General features: G+C 26.1%; 1 protein-coding gene across 4 annotated transcripts in view; it reads left to right on the top strand.

Annotated features, from left to right (window-relative positions):
- LOC143074919 (uncharacterized) overlaps nt 1-15,654 on the top strand; it is a 101,899-nt gene that overhangs the window by 84,820 nt on the left and 1,425 nt on the right. For all 4 annotated transcript variants that reach the window (XR_012978168.1, XR_012978166.1, XR_012978167.1 and 1 more), the window contains one exon: nt 15,170-15,247. The gene's annotated coding sequence lies outside the window, so the exon portion shown is untranslated. The remainder of the gene's footprint in view (nt 1-15,169; nt 15,248-15,654) is intronic.

Below are 15,654 nucleotides of genomic sequence, written 5' to 3' on the forward strand. Positions count from 1 at the left end.
TATTTGACCGCATCCACCAAAACTGACCATATATGCACTTTAATTTGTAAATCTTTATACCAGCATAGTAAATCAGCCATATTTTTTATGTCAGGATTCAATGTATAATACAATCATGACAATGGACAGCAATATTGCAATATAATAACAACAAATTTTGGTTCGCATAAATTTAGGATACCAGCATGTCCTCATTTTATTCAAAATATTGAAACGTAACAAAATTTCAGTAGTTTTGATACCTCCAGTTGACTTGTACAACAAAATTATTTGACCGCATCCACCAAAACTGACCATATGTGCACTTTAATTTGTAAATCTTTATACCCGCATCGTTAATCAGCCATATTTTTTATGTCAGGATTCAATGTATAATACAATCATGACAATGGACAGCAAAATTGCAATATAATAACAAAAAATTTTGGTTCGCATAAATTTAGGATACCAGCATGTCCTCTTTTTACTTAAAATACTGATACGTAACAAAATTTCAGTAGTTTTGATACCTCCAGTTGACTTGTACAACAAAATTATTTGACCGCATCCACCAAAACTGACCATATGTGCATTTTAATTTGTAAATCTATATACCCGCATAGTTAATCAGCCCTATTTTTTATGTCAGGATTCAATGTATAATACAATCATGACAATGGACAGCCAAATTGCAATATAATAACAAAAAAATTTGGTTTGCATAAATTTAGGATACCAGCATGTCCTCATTTTATTCAAAATATTGATACGTAACAAAATTTCAGTAGTTTTGATACCTCCAGCTGACTTGTACAACAAAATTATTTGACCACATTACCAAAACTGACCATATGTGAACTTTAAATTGTAAATCTATATACCAGCATAGAAAATCAGCCTTATTTTTTTATGTCAGGATTCAATGTATAATACAATCATGACAATGGACAGCAATATTGCAATATAATAACAACAAATTTTTGTTCACCTAAATTAAGGGTGCCAGCATGTCCTCTTTTTACTTAAAATACTGATACGTAACAAAATTTCAGAAGTTTTAATGCCTCCAGTTGACTTGTACAACAAAATTATTTGACCGCATCCACCAAAACTGACCATATATGCACTTTAATTTGTAAATCTATATACCCGCATAGTAAATCAGCCATATTTTTGATGTCAGGATTCAATGTATAATACAATCATCACAATGGACAGCAATATTGCAATATAATAACAACAAATTTTGGTTCGCATAAATTTAGGATACCAGCATGTCCTCATTTTATTCAAAATATTGATCTTATCAAAATTTCAGTAGTTTTGATACCTCCAGTTGACTTGTACAACAAAATTATTTGACCACATCCACCAAAACTGACCATTTGTGCACTTTAATTTGTAAATCTATATACCCGCATAGTTAATCAGCCATATTTTTTATGCCAGAATCAATGTATAATACAATCATGACAATGGACAGCAATATTGCAATATAATAACAACAAATTTTTGTTCACATAAATTTATAATACCAGCATGTCCTCATTTTATTCAAAATATTGATACGTAACTAAATTTCAGTAGTTTTGATACCTCCAGCTGACTTGTACAACAAAATTATTTGACCGCATTACCAAAACTGACCATATGTGCACTTTAATTTGTAAATCTATATACACCATGGCATACCCGCATAGTATTAATCAGCCATATTTTTTATGTCAGGAATCATTGTATAATATAATCATGACAATGGACAGCAATATTGCAATTTAATAACAACAAATTTTTGTTCGCATAAATTTAGGATACCAGCGTGTCCTCCTTTTATTCAAAATATTGATACGTAACAAAATTTCAGTAGTTTTAATACCTCATGCTGACTTGGAAAACAAAACTATTTGACCAAAACTGATCATATGTGCACTTTTATTTGCAAATCTATATACCCGAATACCATTGTACCGAGCGCCTTAATGTCTTCTCCTGGCGCTCCTGTTCACATTTTAGTAGGACCGTAAATGTAGACGTAATCAATAATATTGGAAAACCATTAATGCAAAAAATATTCTGAATAAATTGAGAATGTCAGAATTTCATCTCTTTATTTATAATAACAGTCACATCATATATAGGAGTTCATGATGGTGTACGTGTAAAACAAAACTATTATGCCACATCATCAAAGTACCAACGAATCCGTACCAACACTGACATGTCTGAATTCATTTGTACTATTTACAATGATTTAATAAAAAAAAAGTATACGAGGTTCTCTTCTTGGAATCTATTATGTCGGTTGATTGATTTTGTTTATAGTTAAACGTCAAGTGGCAACTGTTTCATTTAAGTGCGCATTGAGTATAATTTTAGGACGTCTCATATAAATAGATCGGCAATGACAAATCTCTCGATTTATCACTGAACTAGTATATATTTGTTTATGGGCCAGCTGAAGGACGCCTCCGGGTGCGGGAATTTCTCGCTACATTGAAGACCTGTTGGTGACCTTCTGCTGTTGTTTTTTATTTGGTCGGGTTGTTGTCTCTTTGACACATTCCCCATTTCCATTCTCAATTTATTTCTAAAAAATTGAGTCGGACAGCAAATTTTTTTTACCAAGATTATTTAAATTCTTGAATTGACAGGAGATTGTACTACATTTACTATCTTAATCAATCTGAAATGCAAATTCTAGGTTTTATGACAACGATTATTTTTATTTTTGAATTGAGGCAATACACAAACTACATGAGATGTATAATTTGATTTAAATCAAAGGGTTGTTAAAAAAAGTTATCAATTAAATTTTTAAGTGTACTATATGGGTTAGTTGGCACATCAAATTCTTGTTTTTTGATTTGACAAGAATATTAATAAAATAAAAGAAGTGTCACTTTCATTGAGGTCAATGTAAATCATACACACCTGACTCTTGTAAAACTTTCAATTTTGTAAAAGTATTCCTCTGCATTTTCCAAAAAAAAACAGAATTGTAATGTCTTTGTATAATTTTCTAATAAAATAGAAAATATTAGCATGTATTTTTTATGCCACATCAATATATTAATTTCTGAACTTAAATTTCTTCTCATTTATGTCTAACAAACCAATCTGAAGTTAGAAAGTAATCAATTATTAGACCAGTTAAAAAATGTATAGATCTATTCTTTAATTCTTTTGTTTCATACAATAATTAACTTTTTTTAAATATTCAAATGTGTTATTTTAACCCAATTAGTATGAGTGTGAATTTATTTACTCAAAGGTCCTTTTATCTCTTAATTAGCCATAAACAATCACAAAAAGAATGAAAAATCAAGGTAGATAATTATTTGGATTAAAAATAAAACATATGAAATTAAAGGGAATATAATTAAATTCTTTTAAGTGATTATTTGTTTTGATAAGTAATTTGTGCATCTTTGTGATTGTAAATGGCTAATCAAGAGATAAAAGGGCTATTTGAGTTGAAGAACTCATACTCATACTCATACTCATTAGGTTAAATAAACACATAAGCATATATATAAAATGTTCATTTTAATATGAAAAATAAAAAAGAATTAAAGAATAGCTATGGATAAGGTAAACTTTTCATTATTGTAACTATACTATATTATATATTTAAAATATTATGTAAAATTGAGAATGGAAATGGGGAATGTGTCAAAGAGAACAACCCGACAAATAAAAAAACAACAGCAGAAGGTCACCAACAGGTGTGTTTATATAAAAAAATAATAATATTAAAATAGGTATCAATAGGTACCAGGATTATAATTTAATGATTTTTTAATTTATAATTTATTATAATTTATAATTATAATTAAAACACCTGCAATATAAACATATTGTAAGTTTTGTATTTACCAATTGTGTCGTGTTTTGTGATTAAGATTTAGAAAACCAGTTTTCCACTCATTTACAATATTATTCTACTCTTAAGCTATTAAAATAGTAAGTAAACCTAAGCTTACTGAATCCCATGTCAATTAGTTATTTGTTGTATTGCTGTAAAATTTAAGAATTAAAGTTATCTTGGTATAAAAAAGGTAGGATTTGCAATTCGGACAAAATAGAGATATTACACTTTAATTTTTTTAATAACTTTTTCAAATCAACTTGGATTTTCATCAAACTATGTAGGTATCTTAGATATTTATTAAGCTTAATGAATCCAATGTCATTTAGTTTTTTGTTGTATTGCTGAAAATGAAAAATTTAAAAATTAAATTAATCTAGGTCAAAAAAGCTAGAATTTGCAGTTTGAACAAAATAGAGATAGTACACTTTAATTTTTTTAATAACTTTTTCAAATCAACTTGGATTTTCATCAAACTATGTAAGTATCTTAGATATATATTAAGCTTACTGAATCCCATGTCATTTAGTTGTTTTTTTTTATTGCTGAAAAATTTAAAAATTAAATTAATCTAGGTAAAAAAAGCTAGAATTTGCAGTTCGAACAAAATAGAGATAGTACACTTTAATTTTTTTAATAACTTTTTCAAATCAACTTGAATGTTCATCAAACTATGCAGCTACCTTACATTTATATTAAGCTTACTGAATCCCATGTCAATTAGTTTTTTTGTTGTATTGCTGTAAAATTTAAGAATTAAAGTTATCTTGGTATAAAAAAGCTAGGATTTGCAATTCGGACAAAATAGAGATAGTACACTTTAAATTTTTTAATAACTTTTTCAAATCAACTTGGATTTTCATCAAACTATGTAGGTATCTTAGATATTTATTAAGCTTAATGAATCCCATGTCATTTAGTTTTATGTTGTATTGCTGTAAAATTTAAAAATTAAATTACTCTGGGTCAAAAAAGCTAGAATTTGCAGTTCGAACAAAATGGACATAGTACACTTTAATTTTTTTAATAACTTTTTCAAATCAACTTGGATGTTCATCAAACTATGCAGCAATCTTACATATATATTAAGCTTACTGAATCCCATGTCAATTTGTTATTTGTTGTAATGCTGTAAAATTTAAGAATTAAAGTTATCTTGGTATAAAAAAGGTAGGATTTGCAATTCGGACAAAATAGAGATATTACACTTTAATTTTTTTAATAACTTTTTCAAATCAACTTGGATTTTCATCAAACTATGTAGGTATCTTAGATATATATTAAGCTTACTGAATCCCATGTCATTTAGTTTTTTGTTGTATTGCTGTAAAATTTAAAAATTAAATTACTCTAGGTCAAAAAAGCTAGAATTTGCAGTTCGAACAAAATAGAGATAGTACACTTTAATTTTTTTAATAACTTTTTCAAATCAACTTGAATGTTCTTCAAACTATGCGGCTATCTTACATATATATTAAGCTTACTGAATCCCATGTCAATTCGTTATTTGTTGTATTGCTGTAAAATTTAAGAATTGAAGTTATCTTGGTATAAAAAAGCTAGAATTTGCAGTTCGAACAAAATAGAGATATTACACTTTAATTTTTTATTAACTTTTTCAAATCAACTTGGATTTTCATCAAACTATGTAGGTATCTTAGATATATATTAAGCTTACTGAATCCCATGTCATTTAGTTTTTTGTTGTATTGCTGTAAAATTTAAAAGTTAAATTACTCTAGGTCAAAAAAGCTAGAATTTGCAGTTCGAACAAAATGGACATAGTACACTTTAATTTTTTTAATAACTTTTTCAAATCAACTTGGATGTTCATCAAACTATGCAGCTATCTAACATATATATTAAGCTTACTGAATCCCATGTCAATTAGTTTTTTGTTGTATTGCTGTAAAATTTAAAAATTAAAGTTATCTTGGTATAAAAAAGCTAGGCTTTGCAATTCGGACAAAATAGAGATAGTACACTTTAATTTTTTTAATAACTTTTTCAAATCAACTTGGATTTTCATCAAACTATGTAGGTATCTTAGATATATATTAAACTTAATGAATCCAATGTCATTTAGTTATTTGTTGTATTGCTGAAAATGAAAAATTTAAAAATTAAATTAATCTAGGTCAAAAAAGCTAGAATTTGCAATTCGGACAAAATAGAGATATTACACTTTAATTTTTTTAATAACTTTTTCAAATCAACTTGGATTTTCATCAAACTATGTAGGTATCTTAGATATATATTAAGCTTACTGAATCCCATGTCATTGAGTTTTTTGTTGTTTTGCTGTAAAATTTAAAAATTAAATTAATCTAGGTAAAAAAAGCTAGAATTTGCAGTTCGAACAAAATAGAGATAGTACACTTGAATTTTTTTAATAACTTTTTCAAATCAACTTGGATGTTCTTCAAAGTATGCAGCTATCTTACATATATATTAAGCTTACTGAATCCCATGTCAATTAGTTATTTGTTGTATTGCTGTAAAATTTAAGAATTGAAGTTATCTTGGTATAAAAAAGCTAGGATTTGCAATTCGGACAAAATAGAGATAGTACACTTTCATTTTTTTAATTACTTTTTCAAATCAACTTGAATTTTCATCAAACTATGTAGGTATCTTAGATATATATTAAGCTTACTGAATCCCATGTCATTTAGTTTTTTGTTGTATTGCTGAAAAATTTAAAAATTAAATTACTCTAGGTCAAAAAAGCTAGAATTTGCAGTTCGAACAAAATAGAGATAGTACACTTTAATTTTTTTAATAACTTTTTCAAATCAACTTGAATGTTCTTCAAACTATGCGGCTATCTTACATATATATTAAGCTTACTGAATCCCATGTCAATTCGTTATTTGTTGTATTGCTGAAAAATTTAAGAATTTAAAGTTATCTTGGTATAAAAAAGCTAGGATTTGCAATTCGGACAAAATAGAGATAGTACACTTTAATTTGTTTAATAACTTTTTCAAATCAACTTGGATTTTCATCAAACTATGTAGGTATCTTAGATATATATTAAGCTTAATGAATCCAATGTCATTTAGTTTTTTGTTGTATTGCTGAAAATGAAAAATTTAAAAATTTAAAGTTATCTTGGTATAAAAAAGCTAGGATTTGCAATTCGGACAAAATAGAGATAGTACACTTTAAATTTTTTAATTACTTTTTCAAATCAACTTGAATTTTCATCAAACTATGTAGGTATCTTAGATATATATTAAGCTTACTGAATCCCATGTCATTTAGTTTTTTGTTGTATTGCTGAAAAATTTAAAAATTAAATTACTCTAGGTCAAAAAAGCTAGAATTTGCAGTTCGAACAAAATAGAGATAGTACACTTTAATTTTTTTAATTACTTTTTCAAATCAACTTGGATGTTCATCAAACTATGCAGCTATCTTACATATATATTAAGCTTACTGAATCCCATGTCAATTAGTTATTTGTTGTATTGCTGAAAAATTTAAGAATTTAAAGTTATCTTGGTATAAAAAAGCTAGGATTTACAATTCGGACAAAATAGAGATAGTACACTTTAATTTTTTTAATAACTTTTTCAAATCAACTTGGATTTTCATCAAACTATGTAGGTATCTTAGATATATATTAAGCTTACTGAATCCCATGTCATTTAGTTTTTTGTTGTATTGCTGTAAAATTTTAAAATTAAATTACTCTAGGTCAAAAAAGCTAGAATTTGCAGTTCGAACAAAATGGACATAGTACATTTTATTTTTTTTAATAACTTTTTCAAATCAACTTGGATGTTCATCAAACTATGCAGCTATCTAACATATATTAAGCTTAATGAATCCCATTTCATTTAGTTTTTTTGTTGTATTGCTGTAAAATTTAAAAATTAAATTACTCTGGGTCAAAAAAGCTAGAATTTGCAGTTCGAACAAAATGGACATAGTACACTTTAATTTTTTTAATAACTTTTTCAAATCAACTTGGATGTTCATCAAACTATGCAGCAATCTTACATATATATTAAGCTTACTGAATCCCATGTCAATTTGTTATTTGTTGTATTGCTGTAAAATTTAAGAATTAAAGTTATCTTGGTATAAAAAAGCTAGGATTTGCAATTCGGACAAAATAGAGATATTACACTTTAATTTTTTTAATAACTTTTTCAAATCAACTTGGATTTTCATCAAACTATGTAGGTATCTTAGATATATATTAAACTTAATGAATCCAATGTCATTTAGTTTTTTGTTGTATTGCTGAAAATGAAAAATTTAAAAATTAAATTAATCTAGGTCAAAAAAGCTAGAATTTGCAATTCGGACAAAATAGAGATATTACACTTTAATTTTTTTAATAACTTTTTCAAATCAACTTGGATTTTCATCAAACTATGTAGGTATCTTAGATATATATTAAGCTTACTGAATCCCATGTCATTTAGTTTTTTGTTGTATTGCTGGAAAATTTAAAAATTAAATTACTCTAGGTCAAAAAAGCTAGAATTTGCAGTTCGAACAAAATAGAGATAGTACACTTTAATTTTTTTAAAAACTTTTTCAAATCAACTTGAATGTTCTTCAAACTATGCGGCTATCTTACATATATATTAAGCTTACTGAATCCCATGTCAATTCGTTATTTGTTGTATTGCTGAAAAATTTAAGAATTTAAAGTTATCTTGGTATAAAAAAGCTAGGATTTGCAATTCGGACAAAATAGAGATAGTACACTTTAATTTTTTTAATAACTTTTTCAAATCAACTTGGATTTTCATCAAACTATGTAGGTATCTTAGATATATATTAAGCTTACTGAATCCCATGTCATTTAGTTTTTTGTTGTATTGCTGTAAAATTTTAAAATTAAATTACTCTAGGTCAAAAAAGCTAGAATTTGCAGTTCGAACAAAATGGACATAGTACACTTTATTTTTTTTAATAACTTTTTCAAATCAACTTGGATGTTCATCAAACGATGCAGCTATCTAACATATATATTAAGCTTAATGAATCCCATTTCATTTAGTTTTTTGTTGTATTGCTGTAAAATTTAAAAATTAAATTACTCTGGGTCAAAAAAGCTAGAATTTGCAGTTCGAACAAAATGGACATAGTACACTTTAATTTTTTTAATAACTTTTTCAAATCAACTTGGATGTTCATCAAACTATGCAGCAATCTTACATATATATTAAGCTTACTGAATCCCATGTCAATTTGTTATTTGTTGTATTGCTGTAAAATTTAAGAATTAAAGTTATCTTGGTATAAAAAAGCTAGGATTTGCAATTCGGACAAAATAGAGATAGTACACTTTAATTTTTTTAATAACTTTTTCAAATCAACTTGGATTTTCATCAAACTATGTAGGTATCTTAGATATATATTAAGCTTAATGAATCCAATGTCATTTAGTTTTTTGTTGTATTGCTGAAAATGAAAAATTTAAAAATTAAATTAATCTAGGTCAAAAAAGCTAGAATTTGCAATTCGGACAAAATAGAGATATTACACTTTAATTTTTTATTAACTTTTTCAAATCAACTTGGATTTTCATCAAACTATGTAGGTATCTTAGATATATATTAAGCTTACTGAATCCCATGTCATTTAGTTTTTTGTTGTATTGCTGTAAAATTTAAAAGTTAAATTACTCTAGGTCAAAAAAGCTAGAATTTGCAGTTCGAACAAAATAGAGATAGTACACTTTAATTTTTTTAATAACTTTTTCAAATCAACTTGGATGTTCTTCAAAGTATGCAGCTATCTTACATATATATTAAGCTTACTGAATCCCATGTCAATTTGTTATTTGTTGTATTGCTGTAAAATTTAAGAATTAAAGTTATCTTGGTATAAAAAAGCTAGGATTTGCAATTCGGACAAAATAGAGATAGTACACTTTAATTTTTTTAATAACTTTTTCAAATCAACTTGGATTTTCATCAAACTATGTAGGTATCTTAGATATATATTAAACTTAATGAATCCAATGTCATTTAGTTTTTTGTTGTATTGCTGAAAATGAAAAATTTAAAAATTAAATTAATCTAGGTCAAAAAAGCTAGAATTTGCAATTCGGACAAAATAGAGATATTACACTTTAATTTTTTTAATAACTTTTTCAAATCAACTTGGATTTTCATCAAACTATGTAGGTATCTTAGATATATATTAAGCTTACTGAATCCCATGTCATTGAGTTTTTTGTTGTATTGCTGTAAAATTTAAAAAATAAATTAATCTAGGTCAAAAAAGCTAGAATTTGCAGTTCGAACAAAATAGAGATAGTACACTTTAATTTTTTTAATAACTTTTTCAAATCAACTTGGATGTTCTTCAAACTATGCAGCTATCTTACATATATATTAAGCTTACTGAATCCCATGTCAATTAGTTATTTGTTGTATTGCTGTAAAATTTAAGAATTAAAGTTATCTTGGTATAAAAAAGCTAGGATTTGCAATTCGGACAAAATAGAGATAGTTAACCCTAACCCTAACCCTAACTTAATAACTTTTTCAAATCAACTTGGATTTTCATCAAACTATGTAGGTATCTTAGATATATATAAAGCTTACCGAATCCCATGTCATTTAGTTTTTTGTTGTATTGCTGAAAAATTTAAAAATTAAATTAATCTAGGTCAAAAAAGCTAGAATTTGCATTTCGAACAAAATGGACATAGTACACTTTAATTTTTTTAATAACTTTTTCAAATCAACTTGGATGTTCATCAAACTATGCAGCTATCTTACATATATAATAAGCTTACTGAATCCCATGTCAATTAGTTATTTGTTGTATTGCTGTAAAATAAAAGAATTAAGTTATCTTGGTATAAAAAAGCTAGGATTTGCAATTCGGACAAAATAGAGATAGTACACTTTAAATTTTTTAATAACTTTTTCAAATCAACTTGGATTTTCATCAAACTATGTAGGTATCTTAGATATATATTAAGCTTAATGAATCCAATGTCATTTCGTTTTTTGTTGTATTGCTGAAAATGAAAAATTTAAAAATTTAAAGTTATCTTGGTATAAAAAAGCTAGGATTTGCAATTGGGACAAAATAAAGATAGTACACTTTAAATTTTTTAATTACTTTTTCAAATCAACTTGAATTTTCATCAAACTATGTAGGTATCTTAGATATATATTAAGCTTACTGAATCCCATGTCATTGAGTTTTTTGTTGTATTGCTGAAAAATTTAAAAATTAAATTACTCTAGGTCAAAAAAGCTAGAATTTGCAGTTCGAACAAAATAGAGATAGTACACTTTAAATTTTTTAATAACTTTTTCAAATCAACTTTGATTTTCATCAAACTATGTAGGTATCTTAGATATATATTAAGCTTAATGAATCCAATGTCATTTAGTTTTTTGTTGTATTGCTGTATCTTTTGTAAATTTTTTCATCCTTAGTGCCAAAAACAACGGAATGATAATGCTGTTGTATAATATTCTAACAGAATTTAACATTACAATTTTAGACAACATGTTTTGAATATAAATTAAAGAAAATAAATAGTTCACTTTTTATTGAGATCGATATAGATATTACTCACCTGACTCTTTTAAAGCTATTAATTTAGTAAAATTATTCATCCATATTGGCAAAAAGAACAGAATTTAAATGTCGTTGTATAATTTTTTAATAAAATAGAAAATATTAGCATCTTCATTGTATGCGACATCATTTGTTTGAATTTCTTTTCATTAATGTCTAACCATATATATCAAAAAGAAGATGTGGTATGATTGCCAATGAGACAACTGTCCACAAGAGACCAAAATGACACTAACATTAACAACTACAGGTCACTGTACAGCCTTCAACAATGAGCAAAGCCCATACTGCATAGTCAGATATAATAGGCCCAAATAAGACCATGTAACAAACCAATCTGAAGTTTAAAAAGTAATCAATTATCAGACCAGTTCAAAAATATATATAGAAACAAAAGAACTTTTGTCACTATTTAATACTTTTAGCAGAAATATAAGTAGCTTTAGACTACTGGAATTTTCATTTTTTGTAAAACATTTCATCTTTAGTACCAAAAATAACAGAATTATAAAGCCGTTGTATAATATTCTAACAGAATTAAACATTACAATTTTAGACTACATGTTTTGAAATAACTAAATATGAAACCAGTTCAAGAATATTAATAAAATAAAAGAAATAGTGTCACTTTTTATTGAGATCGATATAGATATTACTCACCTAACTCTTTTAAAGCTATCAATTAAGTAAAATTATTCCTCCGTATTGGCAAAAAGAACAGAATTTAATGTTGTTTAGTTTTCTAATAAAATTGAAAAAAATAGCATCTTTGTTTTATGCAATGTCAATTTTTTTTTCATTTCTTAACTTAGATTTCTTCTCATTAATGTCTAACAAACCAATCTGAAGTTTATAAAGTAATCAGTTATCAGAAACGTCAGGAATATATAGAAACAAAAGACATTTTACCACTATTTCATGCTTTTAGCATAAAAATAAGTAACTTACAGATGACTAGAACTTTCATGTTTTTTTAATTTTCATCCTTAGTGCTTCAATAACAGAATGATAATGCCGTTGTATAATATTCTAACAGAATTAAACATTTTTCTATAATGAGAGTGCAAGAATATTAATAAAATAAAAGAAGTAGTGTCTCTTTTAATTGAGATTGATATAATTATTACTCATCTGACTCTTCTTAAGCTATTGAATATAAAAAAAAACTTAATTTAGATGTTTTCATATAAAATTCTAATAAAATTGAGGAAAAAAAAATGCAATTCTAAACATACATTTATATTAATAAAATAAAAGAAGTGGCATCACTTTTTATTGTGATAGATATGAATATTACTAACTGAAATATTACTTATTTCCATTAATGGGACAACATATTTGCAATTGAAAACTAAAAATTCTTCACTTTCATGTGTAGCAAATCTGAGGTATAAAAATACTCAAATGTCAGGCCAGTACAAAAATATTGTAAAAAGGAAAATCACAAGTAAAATTACAATCATCTTTTATCATTTTGGACATCAATTTAGATTATAGACTCATAGAGCTCTTGTTTTTTTTGTTTAACTATTCATCGTTACATAATTAAACATAATTAAGATGACGTTGTATAGGATTTTAAAACAAATGAAAATTTAGGCACTTCATTTGCATGTGGCAACTCATTTTGCCATTTAAAACTACCTTTTTTATATATATAAAATCTATTCAGTGGAATAAAAATACCCAAATATTAAGGCAGTAAAAAATAATAATAAAATAAAAGAAGTGTTGTCACTTTTTAATTGTTATGGATATGCATATTTCTAATAGTACACTTATAGAGCTATCAGTCTTGTAAAACTATTCCTCCTTAGAGAAAAAAAAAAAGAACAGAACTTTTATGCAATTTTATTGAAAAAAGAAATATTGTCACTTTTTATCATTATCGACATAATTAATGCTAACATTTGACTTATAAAGCTCTTTATTTTTGTAAAACCACTCATCCTTATGGACATAAAGAACATAATTTAGATGCCCTTTGTATAATTTTCTAAAACAAATGAAAACTTGGCACTTTTTTTGTGTGTGGCAATAAATTTTGCAATTTTAAACTTAAATTTCTTTACCTTTATGTCTTAAAATCAATTCTGTGGAGTATGAATTACCAAAATATGATGGCAGTTCAACAATATTAATGAAATAAAAGAAACTTTAACTTTTTATTGTGATGGATATTCATATTAATAACTGCATCTTTTTGTAATGTCACATCATTTTTTTTTTTTAATATTTTTTTCACATTTAGGTTTAACAGACCAATCTGAGGTTTAAAAAGTAATCAATTATCAGACCAGTACAAAGATATTAGTGAGAAAAAGAAATATTGTCACCTTTAATCATTATTGACAAAGTTAATGCTAACCTTATACTTATTCAGCTCTCTAGTTTTGTAAAACCACTCTTCCTTCAGAACAAAAAGAACATAATTTTTAGGCTTTTATATGATATACTGAAACAAATATACATATTGGCAACATTTTTTTTGTGTGGCATCAAAATTTGCAACTTTAGACTTAAATTTCTATACCTGTCTTAAAATCCATGTTGTTGAGTAAGAATTACCAAAATATTGTGGCAGTACAAGAATATAAAAATAAAGAAGTATCGTCACTTGTTATTGTTATTTATGTACACCCTACTCTTATACATCTCTCTTTTTTTGGTAAAACTATTCTTCCTTAGGGAGAAAAAGAACAGATTTGTAATGCTGTTGTATAGTATTTTAATAAAATGGAACATATGGCACCTTTGTTTTATGCAACAATAATTATTAAATTTCTAAACTTAAACTTCACATTTATGTCTACATAAATCAATCTAAGTTATGAAAAGTACCCAATTAGCAGACTAGTTCAAATTATATAAATAATCAAAGACATATTGTTATTATTTAACGCTATCAACATACATATATGTAACTATAGACTACTGTAAATTCAGAAATTAATGCGAGGTTTTTATTATTGCAAAAAATGCGACAGAGTTGTAAACGCAATAATTTAAACTCGCATTTTGAAATATCTTATATCAATTAAACAAGATTTTTCTCAAAATCGTATAAATTAAAATCGCATTTAAGTCTAAAATGACAAAATTGCCATGATAAATGCACGCAATGATTTCTGATTTTACAGTATTAGAATACTCAATTTTTGCAGAACTATTCATCCTTACTGACAAAAAGAACAGAATTTTAATGTTCTTGTAAAATATTCTAACAAAATTAAAAATATTGATATTTTTTTTATATTGTGAAACAACATGTTTTGCAATTTCGAAAGTAAATATTCTTCACTTTTATGTGTAAATTTCCAACATGAAGTATAAAAATGACTCAAATAACAGACCAGTACAAAAATATTAATGAAAAAAGGAAATATTGTCACTTTTAATCATTATCGACATGATGCTAACTCTAGACTTATACAGCTCTCTTTTTGTTGTTCATCCTTGAGAACAAAAAGAACATCATTTAAATGTTGTTGTATAATTTACCAGCAAGATTAGAAAAACATTTTGGCAAGTGACTTCAAATTATTCAATTGTAAACCTATTTTTTTTACCTATATTTTTAAAAATCATTTCTGTGAAAAAAAATAACCAAATATGAAGCAATTTCATGAATGTTAATAAAATAAACAAAAGTATTGTCACTTTTTATCCTGATTAATATAAATATTATATATATAATTGTCCCCTAAAAATGTGATCATATATTTTAAATGCTTTGTTTTAATATTTCAGACTTATAAGTGTGTCATCTGTACAAAGGATTTTAAATCCAGATATGCTCTACGACGACATGAGAGATTAGTGCATAAGGTAATTATATGGTACAAAATCTTTAAGCAGTATCAAACATGAGTTGATTTTATATAATTGTAATTTGTGTCATACAAATGTAACAGTGAAATGAAATTATATCATATAATTTGTTTCATACAAATGCAGAATGAGATTTCTGGTTTTATTATCGACAATGTTAATGAGAGATATCGTTCTGATTGCATCTGGGATATCTGCACCTATCTTTATCAACTGTTTATTCAAGTTCAATCATTTATCAAATTTCAATAATGGTTTAAATTTTATTCAGTTCTTCGACTATGGATTTTACCTTATTGTACAGAAACGAAAATATGTGATATACTATAAGTCATAAGTTAAAAAAAGTAGGGATCTGTAGACAATTGCATTGTGACAGTTGTTATCCATTCGTTTGATGTGTT

This window comes from Mytilus galloprovincialis, chromosome 5 (assembly GCF_965363235.1).
Source record: "Mytilus galloprovincialis chromosome 5, xbMytGall1.hap1.1, whole genome shotgun sequence".
In the NCBI taxonomy this organism is placed as follows: domain Eukaryota; kingdom Metazoa; phylum Mollusca; class Bivalvia; order Mytilida; family Mytilidae; genus Mytilus; species Mytilus galloprovincialis.